At 40.9% G+C, this 23,460-nt stretch overlaps 1 protein-coding gene across 4 annotated transcripts in view; it reads left to right on the top strand.

Moving 5' to 3' along the window:
- Nucleotides 1-23,460, top strand: part of MCTP2 (multiple C2 and transmembrane domain containing 2) — a gene marked incomplete at its 3' end in the record, with an annotated part of 246,209 nt that overhangs the window by 921 nt on the left and 221,828 nt on the right. The gene's annotated exons all lie outside the window — the stretch shown is intronic.

The following is a 23,460-nucleotide window of genomic DNA, read 5'->3' as shown; positions in this document are numbered from 1 at the left end:
TTCCATTAGCATTCAGTTTTTGCTTGTGTCAGCAGCATTTCAATTTAACTGATATTTGTTGCACGCCTGTTAAGGGGGGGACCTCTACGAGGACCAGGCTGGTGTGCTGTGTGGTAGCACAGGTGTGGATACAAAAGGGAATTTTAGGGCAATCGTTTCTCACAAGGGGGTGTTTAGAAAGAGAGCAGTGGCACATGGTGCTTTTGTCTTTAGGGTACCTCTTTGATCTCTGGTAATAAGCATTTTAAATGCAGGGAAAATGAAAATCTTTGGAGAATATTTATCATTAGCCTGGTCTCTCATCCAGAGTGACAAGGATTATCCAAAACCATCCTTAAACTAAAGTTAGTAAGAATCAACTCTGTGCCAAGCACCATGCTGGTCACTTTACTTAAAAACTTGCATAAAATATACAAAGTAGGTGTTACTTCCTCTGTACAGATGAGAAACTGAGGCAGGGAAGAATCCAGGAATTTGTTCACAGTAACTGGTGGACCTGAGAGTTGAGTGTGGATATTTCTGAGTGCAGAACCCATGCTTTTTCACTATTCCAAGTTACTGTGAGACAGATAGTGTAAATCTGCAGATTTAATGGAAATAATAATTCAAATTTATGTTCACAAAACAGTCCACGTCCTGAGAGTTAAAGTAACCATGATGAATGAAACGAGCAGTGTTTGTTTTCATTCTCCTTGTTAAACTGAAACCAATCTGGGACAAGAAGATGAACAGCTATTTTAAAAAATATAAAATTTATTATGTATCTTCCTTAACATATTTTTAAGGACCTAATAGAGCCAAGTTGGGCAAATTAGTAAAACTTTATATGTATTCCTTGTGTATTACACATTGAAGTATCAACTAATATTCATATTATTCATATGCTGAAGTATCAGCTAATTTTCTTATTCATATGCTTTAATGTATTTCATCTTAATTTCCTTTTATAGCTTACAGGTGAATAGAGGCCACCTTTGTCACCTAGAAAAGACTGTGTGTGTGTATAAATCTATAATCATGAATATTTATTTTAAAAGATATATATAGTTTTCCTTAAATCTATCTCTAGAAGTGTAAGTGTGTCAACGTGCTTATTTAGGAAGGAATCCTAAAATTCCAATTTAGTCTTTTGAGTAAATGATCCATAACAGCTCAACTGATGGTTTTTTTAAGTGCATGTAAACCACACAAGTGATTTTCAAATTAAAATTATTATACTGTGTAGGATGAGAATGAAAATAGTATTTAGAATTTTAAATAGTATTTCCTGACATGGAGAACACTTGCTTTCTTAAAACCTTCCTTATAACTGTTGGTAATTACGCACAAAAATTGAGGGGTTTCATATTGAAATTATCTTCAGGTGTTGAAGAAAGTGTTTTTTGTTGAAGAAAGGCTTTTTGCCTCTGTTGGGAGGATCAGGTAGATATTCTGCCTGGATCATGCTTGGCACATTTGTTTTTCCCTCTATCTTCATTTGACAGAGAAATCGACAAGACACCTTGAACTTCTTTCTAAAAGCATTTGAAATCCTGCCTAGCAGGTGTTTATAAAAGTGTGCTTGACTTGGTTAAGATGCTTTAATGAAGGGGCAGGGTGTGTGATGATTTAGAGAAATTCACAGAAGAGCCAAAGGGCCAAGGAGCAGCGTATGCATGAGGTGTGAAATGGGCAGATCCAGATTTTGTGAGACCTGAAGGGTAAACAATATGGGGATCCTTGTTAAGAAAAATAATACAAAATTAGCTATGAAAGTGAATGCCTATTTAGAATGGAAAAAGAAATTGTAGCCATTTGCTGGAGATTGCTATCTCTTTCTGCAGAGATCTTTTTGGGTCATTTACCAGAAATGCTTACATAAAAATGCTTCCTAAAAAAAAAATGCTTCCTGATGGCAACCTTCTCTCTGAGAACACTCAGCATTTCCCAGAAGCTTGTAGCACTCATGGGGGCCTATGCCAGTGAGAGTCCAGAAAATGAAGCTCCGTTACCTTCAAAGAGTGGGAGTGACAGTTGTGGTTGGAGGCAAAGGACCAATGGTCCACTGAGCAGAAAAGCTGCCGACTGGGGTGGAGGGGATCCTGGGCTCATTGGGGTCTCAGGGCACTTCATGTCCAGTGAACAGTTCTGAGAGGAAGGCCCCTGATGGTGTCTAAGACCTTCCAGTTTGGTTGGTTCTCCAGGGATGCCTTCGACTGTTGGCTGTCCCAGCTTTCATTCTATGTCACCAGTTATCGAGGGTTTTCTATGTCCCATGCACTGAGTAAGGCCAGGTTCTGATTGCCAGGGAGCTCCTGGTCTCTTGGAGCTGATTTCATTGATGATGGTACAGTGTTGGTGTCAGCACAGAGGTCTTGATGCTTGAGCTGAGTTTGGAATTGTGGGTGGAGATACTGAGATGGAAGAGTCCGGGAAGGGCAGTCTAGGGATGTGGAGGGCCATAGAAAGCCTTGGAGGTTTGGGCCCACACACTGTCCTCCACTGTTGCAGGGAGGCCCCTTAGTATTTTTCCACATGTCTTTCCAAACCAAGCAGCACCCATGCACCTGAGAGTAACTTGTTAAAGATGTGTGTTCTCAGGCCCCATCCCAGGCCCCCTGTGTGCTCTGTGTCTCTGGCATAGCAATCTGTGTTTTAAGAAGCCTTCCAGATGATTCCGGTGTATGCTGTAAAGTTTGAGAACCATTGCTTGTAGTGTTTAAGAGAACTGGTAGGGCATAGAATCCCTTGGGAAGATGAAAGGAGAGGAGTAAGATTAGTACTAAGGCCAATATATTATTATTGTAATATAACTTACCTTACTATCACTGACATTTATGGAGCACTTAGACGGTACCAGGCATTGTGATTAAGAAATATTAACTCTTTTAATCATCAATACAACCGCAGAGAAAGAGCTGTTATCACTCCAATAATTTATTTATTTATTTATTTTGGCTCTTCCTTTCCTTTTTGCGGTACACGGGCCTCTCACTGCCGTGGCCTCTCCCGTTGTGGAGCACAGGCTCCAGATGCGCAGGCTCAGCGGCCATGGCTTACGGGCCCAGCTGCTTCGCGGCATGTGGGATCTTCCCGGACCGGGGCACGAACCCGCATCCCCTGCATCGGCAGGCGGACTCTCAACCACCTCGCCACCAGGGAAGCCCCCCCTTTTTTTAAATTGATTTACAATGCTGTGTTAGTTTCTGATGTATAGCAGAGTGATTAAGTTGTACATATATATACATATTCTTTTTCATATTCTTTTCCATTATGGTTTATTACAGGATATTGAGTATAGCTCCCTGTGCTATACAGTAGGACCTTGTTGTTTATCTGTTTTTTTTCCCCTTGGGCTATTTCTAATCTGCCTTTCTGTTAATTGTTGCTATTTCCTGAGGTCCTGTCCACTTTTGAGATGGACATGAAGATCACTCCATTTAAATGTGAGAAAACTAAGGCACAGAGAGACAAAGGTGTTGTCCCAGGTCACATGACTGGAAAGCAGTTCAGCCAGGATTCAGGCACAGGCAGTGTGGTTCCAGTGCCCATCTTCCCTCTCTGGGAAGGTCTGGGAGAGTTTCCATCACTGTCGTTGTTTTGTGTTGGCCTTGTGGGAGAGGTCTGGAAGTCAGGCCTGGAACTGCTTGGAATGGCCCTATTTGCTGACCACTTGGGGTTAGCAAGTTTTTCTTCAGGGACAAATTGCCAGATGAGAGAGGAAGAATGTTACTGTCATTCACTCCAAGTGCAAATTTTGAGAATTTCATAAGCAAATGAATATGATTGTGTATATATGATTACATAACATGGAGCACCTCTTTTCCCAGCATGATGATGGGCTTACATGGATTTCCCCTGGGGATGACTGTGGAAGGTGGCCTTGTTTCAGAATACTAGGATTTGATCAGGATATTAGCACAGGGACCTCTCTTCTAAAGGCCAACCCCTCCCCAGGCCACAGAGGACTTGAAGATGATGGTGTGTTTGTTCATCATGTCCTGGAAGGTATCTAGAAGAACTGTACTTTGCATTTTCAGTTTTTTTTTTCTTTCTGAAAAAAATCATTCTCCACAATGCTGTACATTTTATCATGGAATAGCTCCATCTTGCGAGGCAGTATGAAAAGAATATATAGCTGTAGATATGAGTACATGTGTCAGTGTGTAGAATGATGGTTTGCCTTTGGGTGTGAGCCTCAGATTACTAATTTTTATGATCTTGGAGAGACAGCAGTGAGCTGTCCTGAAGAGAGATCTTATTTTTTTGCCCAGAACCTGGACCTGGGTAGCCTGGATGAAAACCAGGAATCCTAGCCACCAGACCACCTAGAAGCAAAGTGGCCCTGGCTCTTACCCCCATTGAAAGCAAGAATGTTTCAAGGAGGCAAAAACTGTAAAAACAGGTGCAAAGTTTATTATTAGAGACACAGCATAATGTATGGGAGAGCACACAGAGAAACAGTTTATTTATTTAAGTTAGAAGGAAGGCAGAAATATACACCCAGAGAGAAAGGGTATGGGCGTCCTCTCTAATGAGGAGGAGAGCAGTAAAGAGGTGATTTAAATCCCTTATATAGGCCAGTTCTTTCAGGTCTTTGTTTACCTTTGGCCAATTATTTTGTTTCCTTTCCCACATCTGACTTGTTCTAGGACCCTCCCCAACATGTGTGCACATCTTTTTTTTAATTTTGTAATATATAAATTTATTTTATTTTTGGCTGTGTTGGGTCTTCATTGCTGCGCATGGGCTTTTCTCTAGTTGCGGCGACTGGGGGCTACTCTTCGTTGTGGTATGCGGGCTTCTCATTGCGGTGGCTTCTCTTGTTGTGGAGCACCGGCTCTAGGCGTGCGGGCTTCAGTAGTTGTGGCACTCGGGCTCAGTAGTTGTGACTCGTGGGCTCTAGAGTGCAGGCTCAGTAGTTGTGGCCCACGGGCTTAGTTGCTTCACCGTATGTGGGATCTTCCCGGACCAGGGCTCGAACCCGTGTCCCCTGCATTGGCAGATGGATTCTTAACCACTGAGCCACCAGGGAAGCCCCAACGTGCACATCTTTTTGCTGAGATGGATTTCACTGCAGAGGCCTGTGGGTGCATGTCCACACTCACTATGGGGTGGTGCTCCTCCGTTTTTGAGCCCCAAGGAGCCTCCCTGCGCGTGTGTAGTCAGGGAAGTTTCCCTTGACCTCAGGAGTGGTCATCTCATCTCTTTACTTCAGCAGAGCTCAGCTTCTGCCACTGGCTTTGTCCTTGGAGTGTCTGGGTGAGAACAAAGCTTCAGTTTTTACTCCACTTAACAAACATCAGCTGTCCGGCCCAGGGGCCCATCTATCTCCTACCTCATTTACTTCTTCTCCAGAGACAGATATTTAGACAAACATTAATTTGAGTTATGGCAAGCAGTAGAATGTAATTCTGAGAGTACTGGCTGTCTCACTCATGCGTTCATTCACTCATGTGGTCATTTTTGCCTGCTTGGTTGTGCTAAGCATTCATGTTAGGCCCTGGAAGGAAATGCAGTGGTGATCAGCCAGATGTGATCCCTACGGACTAGGAAGGGGAAACGTGCTCTGCGATTTTACAGGTGAACACAGTTAGATGCCCTGATTCTGGCAGTGAGTTGGCAAGAGAGGAGTTAAAATGTTACCGTAGTTCAGGAATGAGGTTATAGGGCTTAGTGTAAGGCAGTAGGGAAGCAGAGGTGTGGAAGGATCTGAGAGAGATCTGGGAGGTTACAGAGGTGACCAGGTGGATGTGGGTGGTGAGAGAGAGAGATTGCTGGGGCTGAGGTTTGTGTCTTGGGCCCCCAGGTTGGTGCCAGTAACACAAGTCAGGACTAGAGAAGACGGTTTTCTAGAGAATAATCGTGAGTTTCGTGGATGTTGTGAGTTTGAAATGTGTGGATGACTCCAAGGCAGAGATTTGGGTAGACTGATAGAATAATGCAGCTGATCAGAGAACTGAATAATTCAGTGGGGGAATACTATCAGCAGTTGAATAATGCTGTCTCCCAAGCAGTGTGGTAAGTGAAAAGCAGGTCGTGGAGGAAATGTGGGCATTTCTCCTGAGTAGGCAGGATAGCAACACACTCCAATTCCTTTGACGTGAAAGATGAAAAAGGTTTACTTCTACACTTTCTTCGGAGGGTGGAGATGAATCCTCCACTCTGGCCTTTGCGAGTTTGACAGCCTGAACTCTGGCCCGTGGGAGGAGGCCCTCAGTGTGGAAAGCAGGCCAGGCAGGAGAGTGACAAGGGGCTTGCTGAAAGCTGGTCTTCAGATTTTGAGCCCATCTTATTGTCACAAGTTAAAATGCTTTACCATCTTTCCTCTTAATTTGTTATGTTGTATTATTAAAAACACTCATTTATCATTTATGTGTATCATGTTTATGGCAAATGAATCATATCATGTAGATTGGCCATATGTGTACATATACATACATACACACAGATACACACACATATACACATACATACATGCATGCGTGCATACACCTATGCATACATATAGGTAGATAGTACATACCATGTAGATTGGCCAGGGCTGTTTTGTACCGATACAGATGTTACAAGATTCATTTGTGTAGAAGATACAGGTTTTCTTAGGTGCTCAGAGTTAAGCTGACGGCTTATATAAAACATGGTTTAGAAAGTACCTGAAATACATAAATATTTGTTCTTTTATCCAAAAGCTATTAATTGTGTATTATGCATGCTGTGTGCTAGAGTTTTCCTTGTGAATAAAGCAGAGAGCTCTGTCTCCTTAGAGCCTAGAGGGGAAGTCCGGCAGCTTGACAGGTGAGTACAATAAAGTGTGCTGTTAGTTAAGGATAAAGGCACAGTGGGTGGTAGGAGTTAAGTAGGGAAGGGCACCTCCAGGGGCAGGGCTGCCAGTGCTGAGCGGGAAGGATGGGCGGGCACGTCAGCCGGGAGGAAGATTTGGAAGGATCAGAGAGGTTGTTTTGAGAAACTGATGGATGGATGCTTTTGAGGAACTGAAAGTTTAGAATAGCCTGTTTTGTCCATTAAAAGTCAGCTAATGAAAGAGAATGTTTATGAGAGCTGTGAACTGATCAGGAAAACCCAAAAGAAAGTATTCAACTTTTTTTTTTTTTACATCTTTATTGCAGTATAATTGCTTTACAATGGTGTGTTAGTTTCTGCTTTATAACAAAGTGAATCAGCTATACATAAACATATGTTCCCATATCTCCTCCCTCTTGCATCTCCCTCCCTCCCACCCTTCCTATCGCACCCCTCTAGGTGGTCACAAACCACCGAGTTGATCTCCCTGTGCTATGCGGCTGCTTCCCACTAGCTATCTATTTCACGTTTGGTAGTGTATATATATGTCCATACCTCTCTGTCGCTTGTCACAGCTTACCCTTCCCCCTCCCCATATCCTCAAGTCCATTCTCAAGTAGGTCTGTGTCTTTATTCCTGTCTTACCCCTAGGTTCTTCATGACCTTTTTTTTTCTTTCTTAAATTCCATATCAACTTTTATCTGTGTGACTGTGACCATGTTCAGATCCAAGAAGCAAAACCCAAAAAACCCACAAAAAGCAAACAAAACAACCACTCCTTCCCCGCAAAACCCAAACCAAACTAGAAACAAACAAAAATAATGATTGTGTAATACTTTTTGGTTGTGGGGAGGACTATTTTTAGCATTATGAAAGATCTTGAGGGTTAGTCTGAGAACTTAGGTAGTATGTCAGAAAAGAACATTGTATTACCTGAACAATAGCTAACATTAATGCCATGATAGTCTTGCCTAATGTGAAAGATTATATATAAATATATAAAATTAGCTTAGCTTTCTAGGTTTGTAGTTTGGAACAAACAGATTAATATTCAGTTGCTTTATTAACTACTTTCTTTCCAACTTCCAGTCTCGTGTCATTTCTAGCTTTGTCACCATGAGCCTTTAGGGTCAGCCCTTTCACCTCCTGATGGCCCTTCATGAACCACTTGGGGCCCAGAGATGCTGGAGGCTTCTTTACCCTCACATGTTGGTAACAAAATCTGTCCAATCTGTCAGGTAAAATGTCTCTGTTACTCTTCGTCCTATAGTTTCTTGTCTGTTGCTGGACCAGGCCCCGTGATTCACTCTCTGCATCATCTTCTCAGACACTTGACCCCCATTTTCCCTATCTCCTCTTCTATTTGTCATGCACTTTCTTTCTACATAGTTTAGTGTTTTGGATCTTGATAGGAATCCTTGGCAAAAGTTGCCTTCAGCATTTTAGGCCTGTCGAAACAGGTAGAAATTCTCTGACATTTCTTTCACTCTCTTTAATCTCAGGTGAGCTGGCACAGAGATACTTAGCTTTAGCCAAGAATGAGAAAGAAGGCTTTCAGGAAGTTTCCTGTGTTAATATTTGAACAAGAAGACGTAGCAGAGCTGAAGAGGTACATGAGGAATTGTTTTTAAATGTCATGAACTCTTTGTGTGACACACACACACACAAAAGTTTAAACACAGAGGCGTGGCCCTGGTCATAATAACAGATTAATATTCAGTTGCTTTATTAACTACTTTCTTTCCAACTTCCAGTCTTGTGTCATTTCTAGCTTTGTCACCATGAGCTCAAGATCCTAAATCACTCATTTATTGCTTAGTTTTGGGGTTCAATTGCCAATATGTGCCATTTCATTGATAGTGTTTTTTTCCTTTAATGGAAGGAGTTTTTGGCTTTTCCTAGTTTACAGGACATACAGGCTCAGCTGCGATTTACTTCGTTTAGTGTGCTAGCTGCCTGCCATTGCTGAGCTTCTGTTAGGTGGGAGCATTATCTTATTTACTCTAATCCTGTCAGGGACCCTCCTAGGTAGGAGTCATCCCCTTTTAATAGAAGAAAACAGTGAGACTCAGAGAAGCCCGATAACTTGTTCAGGTTACCCAATTGGATGGAATTTTAGTTTTTTTCCTACTATTCCATTCCAGCCAGTGCTATTTCAACCATTCCACTCTGCCTTGCTTCCCAGTGAAGTTGTTTAACCACAAGACCAGAGAATCTACAAGACCTGTTCCAAATAAGATTCCAGGAATTTCCCTGCAGCCTGGGGTTGGAAGCAGCTGCTCCGCGCCTTCCCAGGGTGAAGGCATAGTTGAAACCTTTCACCTTTCACCTCGGCGACGCCCTGGAATCCTGCTAGACCCTCTTCTGGACATGGATTTGGCATGGTCTTGATAAATATATTGCTTTAGAGCAGTTTCATGCCCAAAGATTGTGAACACATGAAGCTGGATATTCAGGAAAGGTCTCTCTCCTTTATCTGACCCAAGTGATGCATAAAACACGTAATTGTTGTAATAGATTTGCGGAGCAAAGCAGGTGGTCCCTTCCATCTAAACACCATGAGTAATTCCCGAGTGTTCACAGGAGAGCTACCTCACAGTGTTTTTGTGTTTTTAAATTGATGTAAGCTTTTAAGCACATGCAGATGTTGACATTTCAAAATCCAAGTAAAATTCCTGTGGTGGAATTGATCAAATCTAGGTGCTTTTTTGTTACTCATTTATTTCTAAGCCTTAGGCCCATTTATCAAATGAGACCTTTTAAGGGTCCACAGTATACAGATGAGGTTGATGTTCTGTTTGATGTGGTCTTGGAGAAACTGTAGTTACTTGTGCTGGACATTCTGCTTATGCCATACCTCCTAGGAACCCTCCTTTAGTGGACGTAGAGCCTGTGGCCTCGTAGGGTGTGACAGCAGATGCTGAAGCTGCTGTGGTGCAAGTGGGAATGGGGAGGGTGTAAGGTAAACTCCCTATAGCACCCTGCAAATTGATGTCCTGTGCTTTTGAACAGAATGCTTATTAGTGTCATCTGCATTCATTCCAATAAGAAACATTACAGACATTCACATGTAATGAAAGATAAGTTGGTGCTTTGGTTAAACTATTTTTTTAATGCAAATTTTGCTGACCAGTTCTGGATGTCTTGTCAGTGTGATTTTGGTAGTTTTTTTGCTTTGTAATAACATCCCAAATCTAGCCAGTTGGAAAACCAGCCCCTGCCTTGAAATGTTGTTTTTTGGTAGTGGCTATGAGTCAGGGCCAAATGATTTAGAATTTATAAAACATTGGTTTTATTGTTGCTTTTAACATTATGTGATAAAGCATGGTATGAAATAGTATAGAGCAAAAACCCTTTTACATACACACAAATTTATACTGTTACTATGTACTAGTATATGAATGTGTGTGTGTATATATCTATCTATCTATCTATCTATCTATCTATCTGTTGTTGTTGTTGTTGTTCTGGACATGAGCATTAGAAACTTACCAGTGGTTACTTTTTGGAAATGGTCTAGTCTAGGCTGAGTCACTTTTCATTGCGAGCTTCTCTGCACAATTACAATTTCCTAAAGGCATACCTTGAAAAAATATTGCCAGGGTTAATTGGATGGTGAGATAACAGGCCTTTTTTTGTTGTATTTAAGATGTCATTAAAAAAAAAGTCATCCTTGGACATGAGAATATTAAAAATACTTTGAATTTCTTTAACATTTTAAAGCTTTTAAAAAGTCTCCAGTATTTATTATCAGATTTTACCAGCCAAACATCTTCTCTGTTAGAGATCTGGAAACACTACAGTGCCACTACAGTGCCTGGTAGTTGATATGATTAAGGAGAGAAAAGTTTCCAAGATTCTGTCTACTCAGTGAGCCTTCCTGGAGGCCACCTCGGATGAGGTAGGCGTGGGGTGGGACCCCTTCAGAAACCTCCACCCCAGTAGGCTGGCTATGGAACCCCACTCTGTGGCTCCCTTAACTCACCATGACCCAGTTACTGGGAAGAGCCAGGGTTTGGAATTCAGACAAACCTGGAGATGATGGAATTCAGACAAACCTGGAGATTATTTTAACAATTCTCTATTTATTAAAAGGGTTCTTAACAGCTTTACAAGCACAGTTCAGATATGGCCCTGGAGACGGCAAGGCCAGCCTGGCGGCCCCTCCCCCACATCAACACCGAGCTTGCACGTTTGTCTGTGCCCCTTGCAGGCGGCAGAGGTACGGGCTGGGTGCCACCACTCTCGAGATACACAGACGTTAACAGGCCCACCTGATTGGCAGGGCAGTAAATCGTCCTATACAGCTGTTCTCTTTAAAAACAATTACAATACAGCAGGAGTTCAAGTCCAGGAGTAGAAATGTACAGTGACTGAGGACAAAGGTTGGTGGCCTCGCCCAGGGCCTGCCGGGACAGACCCCGTTCGAGCTCTGCCTGGATTCTGTCACCTGGGCAGCAGCCAGCTGGGGAGTCACAGGCCGGAGTCAGGAGTTCCACAACTGAGCACACAGGCCTTTTTTGGTCAACAGGTGGGTGGCAACACTACCCCCAGCCCCGCCTGGGGCCCTGGGAATCCGGCACACATGGCACGTGCGGATGAGAACCCAGGGGGCAGGCAGAGCCCGGGGTGTTGCCAGAGCATCAGAGTTTGTTGGTACCTCCCTAACACTGAGGGGCAGATGATGACTTCATCATCTCCAGAGCTAAGCTTGGGTTCATTATTTGTAAAATGGAGATGAAAATCCTTACCTTGGGGTGCTGTGACTATTAATAATAATCCCTGCGGAGTGCCTTGTATGTAATAAGTACTTTATACATTCCTGTTATTCAAGGAAAAGAGGGAGTCTGGCTACTTGGTAATGAGTAAGCCTGCAGAGGTTTGGGGAAGTGAGTGCCCACAGTGTTAGGGGAGCTTTTCCCCAGAGATCAGGCCCCTCTGCACTGCTGATGTTTTGTTCTATATTTTCTTCCAATCAGAATAAGAGTAAGAAGGGGTAGGACAGGAAGCATGAGTAGGAGCTGGTACTAAATGACAGTATTTCAAAAACTAACTGGAGACACATTTTACGGAGCAATAAAATTGATCAAATTCAGTCCTTTTTACCCACCTTGAGGCTGTTCTTTTTAGAGATGAGACATCATCCTTCCTTTTTTTTTTTTAAATTTTAGATTTTTACTTTCACTTTTAAGGTGTTTTTCCCTTTTGCATTTTTAAGTAAGTCTTGAGAGCAGAAAGTGGATATTGGTCATGTACACATTCTATTGATTGTGCTGGATTTAGCACTTTCTTGGTGATTACAGTATAATTTGATGAAAGCCCAGCCACTCCTGGGGGAAACCTGACAATGTTGCCTAAATATATATGGATGAAAGAATACCTTGGAAGGCTGTCTTTGGGAGGTGACAACTAATCAGTGTCTTTATTGGGTTCACATGCCTACATTTCTGATAGCAAAAAAAAGAAAGAGAGAAAGAAAAAAGGAACGATTAGCTATGATTTCCTGTTTATACGGGGCAATAGAGAAAACAGGAGTGGCTCCTACTTTCTAAAAGCTTATCTCCTTGGAGAGTCAAGATCCATCTTTGTGAAAAGATTATTAGTGGTACCCTCTTGGAAACAGAGCGGATTTTATTTATTTATTTATTTTTAAAGGCAGGTGAGGTCTGTTTTAGGCTGATGCGAGGGAAAATGCGATCTGAGTCTGGAAGGATGGAGAGGAAGTGACCCTCAAAAGCTTGTGGAGGTCGCCAGGAGAGATCTGCACTGTATATCTCTGTTCCTTTCATAGCGTGTGGCCTCCTGGAACTTTGCTGAAGGACCCTTTGCAATGCTGCGTGTTTTAGGACTAGATACCGTGAAGCAGGAGATGAAGTGACAGAGACTGGGGGACGAGGTTGCATAAAGATCAAGAACGTGGAGTTGGGCTGTTGGGCCTGAATCTTGGCTCTGCTACATATTGACTGTGTGCTGCTGGGCAAGTTACTTAAACTTTCTGTGCCATAGTTTACCCATCAGTTAATGAGGCTTCTAATGGTACCTACCTTATAGGGTTATGAGGATTAAACGACAGATGCACTTAAAGTGGTTGGTGCGTGATATCTGTTACACCTAATGCCTCATGTATGGAGTAGCTACAGTAGCTGCTGCTGTTGCTGTTGTTTGTATAACATTGATGGTGGGGAGGCTTATTTTAGCTGAAATGACCTAGAAGTTGTCCTCTTTGCCCATCTTAATAGAACCTCACTATTGCTTCATATTTAAAAACTCATTTGCAGTATTTTAGCTCAGTGGGAAGATTTGTTTGGATATGTCTGATCACTCCAAGCCTTTTCCTAGCTGATGTTCTAGTAAATGAGTTGCAAAGTGCATGGGTTGAGAGAGCATAGAAAATTAGGAAAGTTCATTTGAGAATTAAGAATTTAAGCTGTTACATGATAGCAGCCACTTCATGGATCTGACACTGGCACTGATGGAATCAGAGTGGTGGGGGAAAAATCGATGTAACCTTTTTAAGAGATAGATGGTTTTAGTATTGATAAGAGTGTTCTCTACCTTTTCATTTGAGAGATGCTGCTATAATGGAATGCTTTATAAACACTAATGTGTGCTGCCTACATTCTGAGTGTGAGTAATCCCTTTGGGTATTTTGAGACAAAAAGTTCTGTGATCTGGGCAAACGTCACTTTAATGCACCACTGAGAGTTTTAGAGATATATTCTTCAAATAAAGCATATTTCACATGAGTGTAGGAAATAGCCAATAATCTATATTTTAAAAACCTCTCTTTAAACTTTAAAAAATTTTTTAACAGTTCTGTTTTGAACTAAATTTTATTTTATAAATTGAAATATAGTTGATTTACAATGTTGTGTTAGTTTCAGATGTACAGCAAAGTGATTCAATTATACATATACATGTATCAATTCTTTTCCTTAATAGGTTATTACAAAATATTGAGTACAGTTCTCTGTGCTATAGAGTAGGTCCTTGTTGGTTATTTGTTTTATATATAGTAGTGTGTAAATGTTAATCCCAAACTCCTAATTTATCCCTCTTTAAAAACCTTTCTCAGGCAAGGAAAGGCTTGGTGCTTGGTGTATGCATGTGTGTGTGTGTATGTGTGTGTATGTGACTGATGAATTTTAATTCATTTATAGCAGTTTTCCTCATTTGATTCAGACATTTGGATCAGTTCAGAGGTGATGAGGTGCACATAAATTAGTTCCTCATGAATGCATCTTAGAAGCCTCACCTGTTGTCTTTACTTGGTCCTGACCTGCTAGGGGACACTGGCTGTCTCCAGGAGCCTCAGGATTGAGGAGTACCTTAGATGACTGAAATCCAAACATTGATGGGAAGAGAGGAAAGGGCCTGGGTTTGTAGGATTCTGCAGTCATGCCCAGTTCTAGGATCTTTCAGTTCTTGGTTGAGGATTTCAGAGATGAATTAGGTGGGTTTCATCGTCAACCTGCAGACTGTGATTTTATAAAGTTGGTAAGAGGAGTGGATCATTCCATTCTGAAATGAATGGGGAGAACCAGAGGGGAAGGGCAGGCAGGTAAAACATGCTCCACCCTCAGCATGGTGACACCCAGGTCTCTAATGAGGCTGTGTCAGGACTGATTTAATGCTCTGTATACGATACATGAAACTGCTCACACATCCTATCACAGAACAATAAATATATTGCCCAGTGTTATTTAATTAATCATTAAACATGTATTAAAGAGCTTACTCATTGTGAGACTTTTTAGGTTGATGGAATTTACTGGTCTCTAGGCAGGCTTGGAGTTCTGGGAAATATTCAGTCATGATAGTAGTAGAGGAATTGTTATCTGAGTTTGTTCGTCCCTCCCTCCCTTCCTTCCTTCCTTCCTTCCTTCTGCTGCTAAGGCCAGGTATTGTGCTGAAGTTGCAGATGTGGACTAGGCAAATACAGCCCCATCTCCTCAGAGGACTTAATTATTGTGGGGGGTGGGAGGTGGATTGGGGAGACCAAGTAAACAAACTGATGAGATCATTTTGATCATCAAGGCCACGCTGAATGTCAGGTGTGACAAGAGATTATGGTGCAGAAATGCAGCTTCATACTAGAGGGTCAGGGTCTGGGTTAGGGTTAGGGTCAGGCTTGCTAAGGAAGCGATGCTTGATCTGAGATCTGAAAGAGCCAGTGTTTGATCTGTGGGGAGAACAGATTATATAACAGCCTCGAACCAAAACTCCTTAGACCTTCATCCTAAATATTTGCTACACCCATTTTTCTCCTTGCTCTGGGGCTGCAGCCATCTCCTGCATTCGGGCATGAACATTAGACCTGGTAAAACTGAACATTCTGGAAATGATGGCTTCTCCCAGGCCAGGTATTCACTATGGGTTGGTGAGCCTTCCTCCTGGCATACAACCCATGTCAACTGAACTTTACCCCAAACAAGAGCTCTTCTGTGTTTACTTTCCAATTATCCTGGCGGGTTAGGTGAGCCCAGAGCTTACTTTAACTTTCCGATCATGTCTAATACACGTGTGATTTCACTTGATGCCTTTAGCTTTCTGTAAATGGCACACCAGCCTGCCGTATTCTCACATGGTCAAGATTCTGCCCACTGGTGTCAATACACCTGCTGGAAATTAGAGCTTCCTCTTTTTTCATTCTGACTCTTTTCAACTATGGATTATTTTTAGGCTTTTTCTATCTTTTCTGAAGTTTGAATTGTTTTGTGTATTTATAGAAAACGAATGAAAGCAGCCGATGTGGCTTTGCAAAGGTTCAAGTGTCTGAATCGAGAACGCTTTATGGTCAGGGAACTCGCCCAGCGGAGTCAACGCTGCCACGGTGGCTTGAGCTGGTACTCTGTATTTCTTGTTGATTAACTCTAAGTACAGAACAGTGCCGTTTTCTCCATTACCATAGAAGAGATTGGTTATCAGAATTACAACCTTATAGGGAAGCAGACATTTATTAAATAAAATATTAACCCCAAACTTAGATGCTACTCACACCCTGGGTTTTGTAGATAAATGCTTATTCAGGCTCTTCTCTCTTTGGAGACTTCTGTTCTGCACAGAGGCAATGACATGAAAACATTTTATTGCAAATAAGTAGGAATTACAGCAACCTAATAATAAGATTAAGTAGATGTTTGTCCTGATTCCCTAGCACGTGTCTGTACCATGTCAATGAAGTGACTGCATTCATTTTGAAGAATTTATTTTTAGAATATTAAATTCGAAAACTGTATGCATGGACTTTTCTACATTGGCTTTAGATAAGAACTAATTAGCTATGTCATGTTTTGAGTTGCTAAGGCCTCTTGAGTTGATTGTTCTAAGGAAAGCCGTAGAATACCCTTGGTCCTTCCACAGGATCCATGTTTCTGACATTAGTGCTGAGACAGAGATGGCAAGTAGCTGGCATAGAGCATTTGTTCCCCTTCTGAAGCCCATGGCAGATATTCATGTTGATGACATCATGTTTCCCACTGAGCCTCAGAATCCTTTGCAATAACAGCTCTTCAGGCAGCTGCCATCAGTTGATCTGAGCTGGTCATCAGAAACCTAGTTGTCATCCAAGATAATTTGGGATTGAACTTTTCCTTTATGTTGGGACACACACACCCACAAAATACCATTGTACACATTGCTTTTATTTTTATGTGTATTTATTATGCAAACAGCATGATGTCAATACTAAAGAGAATACAAACTAAAAATTCAGAAAGAAAGCAGGTATTCTCTGTGTTGAAAAAACTAGCCATTAACAGTTTTTTTGTGTTTTCTTCTAGCCTAGTCCATACTTACATTTTCTAGAGCTGCAAACATAGATTAGGTACAATTTCAGTTTGTGTGTTTTCCATTTAAAATTATATCATAAATCATTTTCCAGGTGGCTACATAGCGTCAGAGAACTAATTTTTAATGGCGGCATTAATGAAGATTAGTGGTTCATATTTCTGTTCATGAGTGTGTGTATCTCTACAAACACATCACTGAAATAATATGCATTCTGTGCTAAGTTACCTAGGCTTATAGTACATTTATATTTTATATTAACCTGATTGTCACCTTGTGCAAACTGTGTGATGCATTCTGTTCTTCACCTGTGATCAAGGGATAATTTAAAATTTCATGTGGTGAGAATGTATAGGGAGTTAATAGAGAAGGCTATGAACCATGTGTTTTTGTATGGATTTGCTTTAATGTACTCTACATACAAAAACACGTTAAGGCAAATCACTGGGCTCTCTAAAGAACTAACACAGTGGAATAACCTTGAAAACAAATTTATCTAAGTGAATTTATACCTCATGATGGGGACTGAGAGTTGTGTGTTTTTCCTTTTATTAGCTCAGGGAGCGTCTTTGTATCTCAGCTGTATTAAATGCCATGAGCTCTGCAAGGTGAGATCACTCAGAGAACAATCATAAAATGAAGAAATGTGGCCTGAAACTATACATTTGATTTTTATGCTTATTTATAGAATCCAGCACAAAGGGACTAAGAGAGCAAAATTGACAGCATAGCCCAACAATTTTAGTACAAAAATGATCCTTTCTGGGGAAAAAAGCTATTTTCATTGTGTTATTAAATGTGAATCAGTGCTGAGTATTTATAGAGTGAGAAGCCATAGAAAATGTCCACCTAGTCAAGTTTTAGCAAGTATCCTATCCAAATTAGAAGCAATACATGGATATTTATATACTGACAGAAGAAACACGACTATAGAAATTGATTTGAAAATTGTGGCTCTTGGGTGACTTTTGTTTGATTGACAGTGTATGGAAATGTGGAAATTTCACACAGATATTTGGGCTGGGAGCATCTCTTGAAAAATCAGAGTGTTGGGACAGCCCTTGGCCACAGTGAGGAGGACCTTTGCTCCAGGGAGTCCTGTGTGCTCTCTGGCTTGCCTCATCCTCCACCACAACTCATCTGCCTGTGTTCCAGTTTTTCTTCTGTGGCACCCATGATCACCGGAGATTTGGACCCTGCTACAGACACACTTGTCTTATTATTTTACCTAATACATCCTCTTAAATGGTATCACTTTATAGATCCATATATTTGCTCCAACTAGGCTTTAAAATCAATTTTATAACTTATTTAAAAATTTTGAATTGTCAGAAAATAAACGTAACATAAAATTTACCACCCTGCCCATTTTTTTTTTTTTTTTTTTTGCGGTACGCGGGCCTCTCGCTGTTGTGGCCTCTCCCGTCGTGGAGCACAGGCTCTGGACGCGCAGGCTCAGCAGCCATGGCTCACGGGCCCAGCCGCTCCGCGGCACGTGGGATCTTCCCAGACCGGGGCACGAACCCATGTCCCCTGCATCGGCAGGCGGACTCTCAACCACTGCGCCACCAGGGAAGCCCTACCCTACCCATTTCTAAGTGTACTGTTCAGTGGCATTAAGTACATTCACATTTTTATGTAACCATTACCACCATCTGTCTCCAGAATTCTTTTCATCTTGCAAAACTGAAACTCCTACCCATTCAACAACCACTTCCCATCTTTTCCTCTCCACAGACTCTGGAAGCCACCACCATGCTATTATACTTTCTGTCTCTATGAATTTGACTACTCTAGGTGCCTTATATATGTGGAATCATTTTGTATTTGTTCTTTTGTGACTGGCTTATTTCACTTAGCATAATGTCCTCAAGGTTCATCCATGTTGTAGCATCTATCAAAATTTCCTTCCTTTTTAAGGCTGAATAATTTTCCACAATTTGCTTTTGTATTCATCAGTTGATGGACAGTTGGGCTGCTTCCATCTTTTGGCTATTGTGAATGATGCTGCTATGACCCATGGTTGTACATATACCTCTTCAAGTACCTGCTTTCACTTCTTTTGGATATATATTCAAAAGTGGAATTTCTGGAACAGATGGTAATTCTGTGTTTAATTTTTTTGAGGAACCATTATACTGGTTTCTATAGTGGCTGCACCATTTTACATTCCTACCAACAGTGCCCAAAGGATTCCGATTCCCCTAGATCCTCACCAACACTGGTTATTTTCTGTTATTTTTTTAATAGTGGCCATCCTAATGGGTGTGAGGTGATATTTCATTGTAATTTTGATTTGCGTTTCCCTAATGATTAAGGATGTTTTAAAAGTTTACTATAGGTGCAAAACACGACCTTTTGAATTGTCATTGAAAAAAGAATTATCTGGAGAGGCAAAAGATGTGGATTTTAGCCAAGTCTCTATCCTAATTAGCCATCTGACCTTCAGTTCCATTTAACAGATGTGAATTAGACCTCTGCCAAGCGCTGATGGCTGCACTGGGAGCCACAGGGAGGAGAAAAATAAATCACGATTTTTTCATTCATGTCTCTGGTTTATAGTTTTCTTGTCTCTGAAAGTAAAATGGCTGAAATCTTTTCTAATTCTGAAGTTTTTAACCTGTTACCTAAGGATGTAAGTGTAATCCAGGGTCTCTTCAGACTAGGTAGGGTTGCCTACCATCAAAATACAACATGAAAACTTTAATGTTGAGGGGAAAAGGAAATGGTGAGATTTTTGAGGAGTCTACGATTAAAATCTGAACTTTATATATTTACAACTTTCACTTAGTCTTAATTTATGAGTTTGATTTTGAAAATTTAACCTATTTTAATCAGATAATACTATTTATTACATTGTCACTGGCATAAGACTACGGAGAATTTCTCTCCTCTTCACAGCAAAGCTTCTTGAGAGGGTGTCTCTTGTCCTATCTTGCTTTCCTGCCTTCTCAGTGCTCTGCATTCTGGCTTCTGTGTTCCTGAGGGCTCTACTGCCCTCCCAATAGCCAAAAACAATGGATGCACTTTAGCTTTCTTCATCCGACTTCTCTGAAATATTTGAAATGGTTGATCTCTCCCTCTTTGAAACCCTTTCCTGTCTCAGCTTCCTTGATTGCTCCCTTTTCCTCCCTAGCTCTCCTGGGCCTCTCTGGAGAGTGCTCAGTTTTTATTATAAGTTGTCTTTTCTCTGTGCTGCCACTAAAAGTATGTGATCCCTATGGTTCTGTCCCTAATCTTGTTTTCTTTTTACTTTACACACTGGCTTGGGAAAGGGGGAGGGTTTCTATCCTCCTCATTTCTGTCCAAACCTTGTTTTTAAACTGTAAACTTGGACAGCCAGTTGGGCTATGTAGTCTGTCTCCAATCTGATAACTTATCAGTCCTTCCGACTGAAGATATTCAACGTGGAATTCATCTTGTTTTCTGTAAATGGCTCTTGCTTTTACTTTCCTGTGTTCATTGGTAGTTTCCATGGATTCCCTGCTGCCTGTCTAGAAACCCTTGACATCTGCCTTTACCTTACTCCTACCCGCCCAACACATATAAGCAAATAGATAACATAATTCAGCTTCTCAACTAGTCCCCTCATCTCTATTCTAATTACCATCTCCTTGGTCTGTGCCCTTACCATGATGGGTTGATCCATCTGAAGTGCTCTATTATAGCATCTTATTCTTAATACCTCATAGATCACACTGTACTGAAATTGTTTTGTTCTCTCTCCTACTGAATTGAGTGCCTCAGGAGAATGATAAGTGTATATTTTATTCCTTGAGCTAACTAGGGAAGAAAAATCATACCCGCATTACCACTGCACCCCAGTTTTGTTTTTTGTTTTTTTTTTTTTTGTTTGTTTTTAGCGGTACGCGGGCCTCCCACTGTTGTGGCCTCTCCCGTTGCGGAGCACAGGCTCCGGACGCGCAGTCCCAGCGGCCATGGCTGACGGGCCCAGCTGCTCTGCGGGGTGTGGGATCTTCCTGGACCGGGGCATGAACCCGTGTCCCCTGCATCGGCAGGCGGACTCTCAACCACTGCACCACCAGGGAAGCCCTGCACCCCAGTTTTTTAAAAATCTCATAAAAACATGAACAGTATGATAGTTCCTTTTCATATGAAAGATCTAATTCTGTTTCAGTATTCATGGAGTTGTAACCCTTAAAATCCAAAGATGGAAAAAGAAAGTTTTCTCATTAGTTTAAAAAAAAATCTGGTATTGTTTTAGCTCATTGGTGGGTTGAAACCAACATCTGCTTTTAACGTGGCTTTTTATGCTCTAGAGCACACTGTTTACTTTCACCTTCAATGACTCAGATTTCAAACTGTATAAATCAGGGTTGCACATGCGTGCACTGAAATGACGGGGCAATGGTGGGTGACGTGATAGAAAGCTTTAAATACTTCGATGGTGGATTGGTGACAGCAGATGCTTTCTTCATAGCATTTGGATATTTTTATAGTTACTTTCCACTTGCTTCTGTTTATCATTGCTGCTTATTTCATAGGGTATTTAAATACCATCACTTTTTAATTAGCCTTTGTAATTTTCTGTATTCTTTTTCACTCTAATGCATCAATAATTATGTCATCCGCCATGTCTCTTTGGTTTTTTTAAATTCTTATTTTATAATTTTAACTGATTTACACAGAAGAGAGATTTGGTGATCCCTAGTTAGTGATGGCAGTGTAGCTTAAGGTATAAGCACAGCTTTTGTGGTAAGAGAGAAGCTGGTTTAAATCCTGGTACTGTCACTTACTAGCTGATGATTTGTTTAATATTTCTAATCCTTGATTTATTCTCATGTTTAATCAGAGTAATTTTGTGTACCTCTGTTATGGTTGTGAGGATTCAGCAAACTCTTAGAGAAAAAGTATTCAGTAGAGCCTATAGTTATCACAAAATAAAGGGTCACTATTTATCATTCTTGAACTAATTACCCACTTGATTTGGACATTTGACAAATGTGTCCAACGTATGTTTTCTTGAAGCAGTTATTTCATACGTGGATGAAGTTGAGATCAACGAAACTCAACTATACAAATGTTAAGAAAACACAGATTTTATGTTCTGATAAATACTAAGTTGTAGACATATTTGTTGGATAAATGAATGAATTTAAACTGTCATTCTTGTCCTTATGAGAGTAAACATTACTTTATCATTGAGCGCAACCTTAGATGATTGATGACTCTATTTAGAAACTGATGACTCTTTATTTAGAAACTAATGACTTTACCAGAGAGAATTTTCAAACTCTGTTTCATTGCTTGTAATTTCAACAATGTCACTGTATCATTTTCTAAAGCTTGAAGTTTTCAGATAGGTTTAATCTAGCATTTTTGTAAAAGATGTATTATGCTTGGGAAAGGTCAGTAATATGATGGCAAAGCTGGGGTTGATGGAAACACAACTTTTCTGAATCGCCCATTGGGAGATCAGATATGTTCTTCCTCCCCTTTCTAAAGACAACTTTCAATATATAGCATTGATTAATACTTTAAAAATAGTCCCTAACATTTTGAGCTTATAGCTACACACTGAATTTCCTGGTGAAATGATCAGTCTAGTCAGGACTGTTGACTGAAATGATTTCTAATATATCTTTACAGAAGACTGCTAAGTTCCAAGTTTGGTCAGCCAGGCACTTTGGAGAACTAAGAGAGAAACAGGATTAGAAGATCTTTTTAGATTTGTTACTGTTTCAAGTAGAGAGATTTTCTTCTGTGGGACTGAGATCTTTGGTATTAGCAATCATTTGGATGGAAATGGCTAGAAAGTTGACTGTTAATTTTTTTTTTTTAGCAGTTTTGTTTTTGTCATAGCACTTATCATCATCTAACATAATAATATTTTAATAATTATTTATTTTATTTGTACCTGTTTTCCCTGAGTAGTGATAAATTCCATTTAGATAAAGACCTCCAAGCAGCGAGAGTGTACACTGTGAGGAATCTTGGGGTGTTTTAGTAGAAGGGATTGGAGGAGGTCTCTCTGGGTTTATGCTGGATGGTTTTTTTTTTTTTTTTTTTTTTTTTTTTTTTAGTTTCTGCTTTAAAACAAAGTGAATCAGTCATACATATACATCTGTTCCCCCATCTCTTCCCTCTTGCGTCTCCCTCCCTCCCACCCTCCCTATCCCACCCCTCCAGGCGGTCACAAAGCACCGAGCTGATCTCCCTGTGCTATGCGGCTGCTTCCCACTATCTATCTACCTTACGTTTGGTACTGTATATATGTCCATGCCTCTCTTTCGCTTTGTCACAGCTTACCCTTCCCCCTCCCCATATCCTCAAGTCCATTCTCAAGTCATACAGAGTGAAGTAAGTCAGAAAGAGAAAGACAAATACCGTATGCTAACACATATATATGGAATTTAAGAAAAAAAAATAAGAAAAACAGGAATAAAGACACAGACCTACTTGAGAATGGATGGTTTTAAGGAAGAACCAGAGGAGGCTGGGACCACCTCCATGCTGCGTGCTGTCCTGAAACCAGGGCAGTTTAACAATTGGCTATTCCAGTAATCTTTGCTCAGGAGACGGGAAGAATAAAGTAAAGTTGGGGGAGCTGGTATGAAAGAAATAATCACTCACGACAGTAGGGGGTTAATACAATGTTTGACAGCTCTGGCGTGATCTTGGGGAACATGTGTTCTGTCGACTATGCTGCTGGACTTCTCTGTAAGTATGTCACAGTGTGAATTTTAGCAGGGACGATTTTTCTTAAGTGTCCCATGAAGAGTTTTGTCTTTTCTTCACAGCCACATTCTAGTGTCCAGAACAATTTTTGACGTATGGTAAGAATAAAATACAAGCACCCATCCCCTCCTCCCATGTCTGTTGAAGGAATAACAGCTTTTATTGATGATATACTTTACTTTGTCCTTA

This window comes from Mesoplodon bidens (genome assembly GCF_964165515.1).
Source record: "Mesoplodon bidens genome assembly, chromosome: 3".
Taxonomy (NCBI): domain Eukaryota; kingdom Metazoa; phylum Chordata; class Mammalia; order Artiodactyla; family Ziphiidae; genus Mesoplodon; species Mesoplodon bidens.
Note: the sequence above shows the minus strand (reverse complement) of the source record. Positions and strands in the feature narration are given on the sequence as shown.